At 50.8% G+C, this 6,595-nt stretch overlaps 1 non-coding gene across 1 annotated transcript; it reads left to right on the top strand.

Moving 5' to 3' along the window:
* Positions 1-2,308: 2,308 nt before the first annotated feature.
* On the top strand, positions 2,309-2,403 carry LOC112635696. Its single transcript, XR_003122030.1, has one exon. It is a non-coding gene; the product is annotated as a small nucleolar RNA SNORA27 (small nucleolar RNA).
* Positions 2,404-6,595: the final 4,192 nt, after the last annotated feature.

A 6,595-nucleotide genomic window follows, 5' to 3' on the forward strand; every position in this document is an offset into this window, starting at 1 on the left:
CAGAAAGGCCTCTTAAAACGCGGGGTTCAGGCCGGCTCCGTTTCTTCCAAGCAGCCTGCCTTGGGGGGCACCCGACCCTTCCCAAGCCTCGGTTTTCCCGATCTTGTGGGATCCTTGCGGCGCCAATGGGGTTGGAAGCACCTTGGAAGCTGCAGAGTGAGAATTTCCGGCACTGCCCCAGTTCAGTGGTTTATAGAAAATAAATTTCTTTCTCAGGTCCATGAAGCGAGAGAGAGAGAGAGAGAGAGAGGAGAGAGAGAGAGAGGAGAGAGAGAGAGAGAGAGGAGAGAGAGAGAGAGAGGAGAGAGAGAGGAGAGAGAGAGAGAGAGAGGAGAGAGGGGAGAGAAAGGAGAGAGAGAGAGAGGAGAGAGAGAGACAGAGAGAGAGAGAGACAGAGAGAGAGAGAGACAGAGAGAGAGAGAGAGAATCTCTCCCCGGGCAAGGTGCTGCCGGGATTCGGGAGCTCGAGCGGTTGATCTTTTCCGAGAATCCTGCACTTGTGGTGACGTCGAGCAGTGCGCACGAGCCCTGAGGTTAATGCCCAGGCTTTTCTCTAAAGCGTCCGGGAATGATCCGGCGAATCAAACGGGTGTCTGCAAAGTTAATGAATTGTACAAGGAGACTGAGGGTGGGGACTTTGACCCGGGGAGCCAGAGGCGGTTCTGGTGGACGCTTCCCCGTGCGCCTAGGGGCGCGCTGGATTTTCCCAGCCGAGGCCTACAGAGCGCACCGCGTGAACTTCATGGATCTCGTCCTTCTCCCAAGCGGGAGGAGGTAGAGATGCTGGGAGAATTGTGGGGAGTTGGGAGAGGGTTGGAGGGGGACTGTCTAGATTCTACTCTGGAGGACCCAATCACGTCGTGCTATTCCCCTGCCTAAAACTTTAAGGTTTTCCAACGGTTTGAATAAAACCCAGACGATGCCCGATGTCCAACGAACAAATGATCTAGCCTTGGCCTACTTTTCAGGACTTAGCTTTGTCCCTGCCTGCGACTTCCCATTGGGAACGTCCTCCCAGTCACCACCGGCTCTGCTTAGGTTCGAACTCCTGGCCACTTTCCCCACTCTCTCTGGTTTCCAGCAGGAGAAGCGCTTCGGAGGAGAGGGCGAGAGGCGCTCGACCTCCCCAGTTAGAGGAAATGCAAGTTGGGCCAATTTCGCCCTTCCAGACTCCGAGGCGGAACGGCCCAGGGGGCAGCGGCCTTGCCCGGCGGCCACTGCCCGCCTCCTCCCCCGCGCCCTCTTGCTAGGCTTTGAAGAGCGCATTTTACGAACTTTTCCATTTTCCTTTTGGAGGCGTGTTTGTTCTTCTCAGTCACCTCGCTTTTTTTCTTTTTCTTTCTTTTCTTTTTTTTTTTTTTTTTATGAGCTTCATCGCTGATCTGCACGTTCTTCCCTCCGTGTAATTTCAATTTCAACTCTCCCTGGAGCGGCCTTTTCCCTCTTGTTGCCTGCCAAGTCGTTTGAAGGCTGCGCAAACATTCTTCCTCCCTCCCGTTCGCGCGAGTCTCGGTCTACACCCGCGAGGGGAGGCGGAGGCGGAGGCGGTTACTCCGAGAGTTCCGGTGGATTGGAGCCTTTCAGCAGCCGCCTTCAGACTGTTTGGGAGGACGAAAAGCGTTAGGGGAGGTGAAACACTAGAATAAATGCCCCTACGACCACCGTGCTTCTCAAGGGTTATGGTGGGCGTGTGTGTGTGTGTGTGTGTGTGTGTGTGTGTGTACACATTCCGTAACCCACATTAGAAGTCTTGGGAAAGGGGCCGGGGCGGTGGCTCAGGTCTGTAATCCCAGCACTTTGGGAGGCAGAGGTGGGAGGATCACTTGAGGTCAGGAGTTCGAGACCAGCCTGGACAACATAGTAAAATCCCCTGTGTACTAAAAATACAAAAATTAGCAGGGTGTGGTGGCATGTGCCTGTAGTCTTGCAGTGAGCCGAGATGGCGCCCCTGCACTCCAGCCTGGGTGATGGAGCCAGACTAGGTCTCAAAAAAAAAAGAAGTCTGGGGAAGGAAGACAGTGGAGACACACAAGGAATGATTCAACTGAAGTAAGCTTCAGCACTCAGTAAGTGTCCAGCTCTGTTCTTTCCACAGATTGCCTCCTTCAATTTTCAGCCAGTTTTGTGGCTAGGTGTTAACACCCATTTTACAGATGGGAGAAATTGAGGCTGACTGTTGAGGTTAGTTTCTCAGCCAGACTGTTGAGGTTAGTTTCTCAGCCACCTTACTAAAATCTAAATCCACTTTTGAGCAAGTGCTCTGAATAACAACAATTATCTTACAGCTTAATATACAATTATTAAATACCACTCACCTTTCACTTTACCATTGGGGCTTATGTCTTTATTGGTTGTTCAAGTGGGGCAAAGGAAATAGCCTTTTAAAACTCAGAGGCCAGGTGCAGTGGCTCTTGCCTATAATCCCAGAACTTCGGGAGGCAGAGGTAGGTGAATCCCTTCAGGCCAGGAGTTAGAGACCAGCCTGGGGAACATAGTGAGATTCTGTCTCTATTTTTTTTTTTTTTCTTTGAGACGGTGTCTTGCTCTGTCATTCAGGCTGGAGTGCAGTAGCGCCATCTCAGCTCATTGTAACCTCCACCTCCCAGGTTCAAGCGATTCTCCTGCCTCAGCCTCCCCAGTAGCTGGGATCACAGGCATCTGCCACCATGCCGGCTAATTTTTTGTACTTTTAGTAGAGATGGGGTTTCACTATGTTGGTCAGGTTGGTCTCGAACTCCTGATCTCCAGTGATCTGCCCACCTCGACCTCCCAAAGTGCTGGGATTACAGGCATGAGCCACTGCACCCAGCCCTTTATAAGAAATTTTAAAAATTAGCCAAGCATGGTGGTTTGTACCTGTAGTCCCAGCTACTCAGGAGGCTGGAATAGGAGGATCACTTGAACTCAGGAGGTCAAAGCTTCAGTGAACTGTGACGGTGCCACAGTACTCCAGCGTGGGCAACAGAGAGAGACCTTATCTTAAAACAAAACAGAGAAGCTGGGTGCTTGTCATTGCATCCTGTCAGAGAAAACATATTGAAAAGAAACATGAAAACAAACACACAAAAATTAAGTACCTATAGCAACTGCCCTTTTAAATATACATTTATAGTGTAATTTTTATAAAAAAAAAAAAATAGAGATGAGGTCTCGCTATATTGGCCAGGCTAGTGTTGAACTCCTGGCCTCAAGTGATCCTCCCACCTTGGCCTCCCAAAGTGCTGGGATTACAGGCATGATTCACTGTGCCCAGCCACAACTGCCCTTTATTAAGCATGTAATTATGTGCCAGGCACTGCTGTAAACTGTCTACTTACATATTTCTCACAATGTCTTTATGCATTAGGTACTTTCCACATGACAGACAGGAAAACTGAGGCACAGAGAAGCTGAGTAACCTGCCCAAGATCACACAGCTAGAAAGAGCTGACTGCAGGACCTAAACTCAGGTAGAGGCACCCCTAACCACCCATATGCATCCCTCTGCCCTTCCCAGCTCTCTCCTGAGTCACATGAAAGAAACCCCAGACTTACTGGTCCTGGACTGCAGTTTTCCTCCCCAAGGTCACTCTAGGGACAAACAGGAAGATGGGAGGGGGCATGGGGCAGTTACATAAGGCGGTCACTTCAAAGGTGGCCTCTCTGGGGTGGATAGCCTTGGCTTTGGGCAGTTAGCCAGGGGCACCAGCCGGCAAGCTGAGTGCTGTCCACCCTCTATCTCCTACCCCATCTCCTCTTAGTCCAAGGGCAGAACGGGCAGTGGAGGAGATGAAGGCTGGACTAGGGGGAGCGAGGAGGCAGATCTTGTAATCAAAGCCGGGCAGTGGCAGAAATCAGCTGATGCAAATAAGAATAAAAATAATAACACCAGGCTCAGTGGCTCATGCCTGTAATCCCAGCACTTTGGGAGGCCGAGGTGGGCAGATTGCTTGAGGCCAGGAGTTGGAGACCAGCCTGGCCAACATGGCGAAACCCCGTCTCCACTAAAAATACAAAAATTAGCTGGACATGGTGGCACATGCCTGAAATTCCAGGTACTTGAGAGGTTGAGGCACAAGAATTGCTTGAACCCAGGAGGTAGAGGTTGCAATGAGCCAAGATTGTGCCACTGCACTCCAGCCTGGGCAGCAGAGTGAGACTCTCTTTTAAAAACAGCAGCATTTATTGAGCACTTACTATACACTAAGCATGATGCTAAGCTCTTATGTTAACAGCTCTATAGGTAAGGACTTTCAATCGTTTCCTTTAAGGGGCTCAGAAAGGTTAAGCCATTAGTTCAGCCGCACAGCTGGGCTGCCTGCCCTAGTAGGAAGGAGGCCCACAGCGGGCACTGACTTCATGTGAATTTGACACATTCTGGTGGAAGTGGGTTCTCACTTTCTGTGATGCAAGCTGCAAAATAGAATGAGAGGACCTCAGAATGGTAGGTCCGGCTACCGTCTAGATGGGGAAACTGAGACCTGGTGAGGGGTGGAGTATGACCTAAGGTCTTACATTAAGCCAAGAGGGAATCCAATGTAATCCCAGCACTTTGGGAGACCAAGGCAGGCAGATCTCTTGAAGTCAGGAGTTCGAAACCAGCCTGGTCAACATGGTGAAACCTCATCTATACTAAAATTAGCTGGGTGTGGTGGTGCATGCCTGTAGTCCCAGCTACTCAGGAGGCTGGGGCAGGAAAATCGCTTGAACCTGGGAGGCAGAGGTTGTGGCGAGCTGAGATTGCGGCATTGCACTCCAGCCTGGGCAATAGGGCGAGACTCCGTCTCACAAAAAAAAAAAAAAAAAAAAAGAGGGTATCCAAATGGTCTGAGAATGACTGCGCATGCCCCCACCCCAGGCCAGAGTACTTCCCTCAGCTCTGGGTGAAGCAGAAAGGGTATGGCCGAAGAGAGCCTGAGACAGAACTGTGTTTCCCTTCTGTCCTCAACTTCCGATGACTTTATGCAAGTCATTCAATCTCCCTGGGCCTCAGTTTCTGCAAAATCACGGTGGTACAGGGAACATGCAAATCATGCAAAATCATGGCGGTACAGATTATTTAATTGCTCAGGCACTTGGTGGTGATCATGTTCTGAGAAGCTCATGAGGCCACAGCCAGGAAGCAGAGCCAAGCACAACCAGTCCCCAAATCCTGACGTTCTATGAAATCGAGGCTCCCAGGCCTCTGGAGGGTGGTGGCAGTTGGAGATTCATTGTGTCTTTGAAGAAGCACTCTTTCTTTCTCAGGCACCCAAAGGGCCTCTTGATCCCAGCCCAGGGATAGGCTACATGTGCTTCCACAAGAGAAGTAGATTGTCTCCCCATCACTGGGATTTGTGTGGGGCCTCCTTTTTCTTGGGGCTGTGGAACTCCAGGTGGGTGTTGGCTCAGGGTCTCCAAGCCCAAAAGCTTTGCATGCCAATGCCTGCATATATACGCAGCCATAGCAGCTTATGTGCATACAAACTGATTTGAGGCCCACATAGACATAGTCCACGGCAGACCCTCACCCAGCCCACCTTCCTCCACCTCATTATTATTACTGCTGTTATTTAAGGACTGTTCTTTGTCTAGCCCCTAATGTGAGCCAGCTGTATTATAATTAACAGTATAACATCTGAGATTCAGAGAGGTGAAGACACAGCTAGTAAGTGACCCCAAGACAGGGAAAGACTTTTACAGATGATTTTAGCTGGGCAGAGGGGAAAGGAAGGGGACGTGCAGAGGCAATGTGACAGAGAGAAGAAAACTCCTGGATGGGTGGGGTGGGTCATGCCTGTAATCCCAGCACTTTGGGAGGCCTAGGTGGGTGGATCATTGGAGGTCAGGAGTTCAAGACCAGCCTGGCCAACATGGTGAAACCCCCTCTCTACTAAAAATACACACACACACACACACACACACAAATTAGCCAGGTGAGGTGGCACATGCCTGTAATCCCAGCTACTCGGGAGGCTGAGGCAGGAGAATCTCTTGAACCCAGAGGCAGAGGTTGCAATGAGCCAAGATTGCCCCATTGCACTTCACCTTGGGCGACAGAGCAAGACTCCGTCTCAAAAAAATGAACCAAAACAAACAAACCGCCCCCCAAACTCCCATCTCCCTTTCCTCCCTGCCCTAAATTGGGCATTAAGCTGGACTGTCCTTGACGTGACCACAGACACCCGAAGCCAGAGTCTCAGGAAGTCCATTGTTTCTGCAATTATTGGTATCATTTAGGTTGTGAACAGTATCTTCAGAAGTGTGCTGATGGATGCTTTGGGGTGGATTTACCCTGAGATTCCTGTTCCTTGAGACTCTGTGGGGGAGCTGACTTTTTCACTACGGAAATTTTAGGCTTTCTGCATCTGCTCCAGGAAATGGGAGGAGTAAAGGATGCCACCAAGCACCGGGAGGCATGGGGGGCTCTGCGGTGTCCCTCCAGTTAGAGGCAGGTTGGCCTTGGGCATTATGTTTCAGACTCAGAGAGGGACGCTGACTTGGTCAAGGCCACCCAGAGTCAGGGAAGGCATTTGGCCTCCAACCTCAATGCGAACTTGCCCTTGCCAGGTGCTGCAGGCTGCCCAGGGGTGCTTGGAGCTGCAGCGGGGAGGAATTGTGGGGCAGAGGGAATGGT

Source organism: Theropithecus gelada, chromosome 11 (assembly GCF_003255815.1).
Source record: "Theropithecus gelada isolate Dixy chromosome 11, Tgel_1.0, whole genome shotgun sequence".
In the NCBI taxonomy this organism is placed as follows: Eukaryota; Metazoa; Chordata; class Mammalia; order Primates; family Cercopithecidae; genus Theropithecus; species Theropithecus gelada.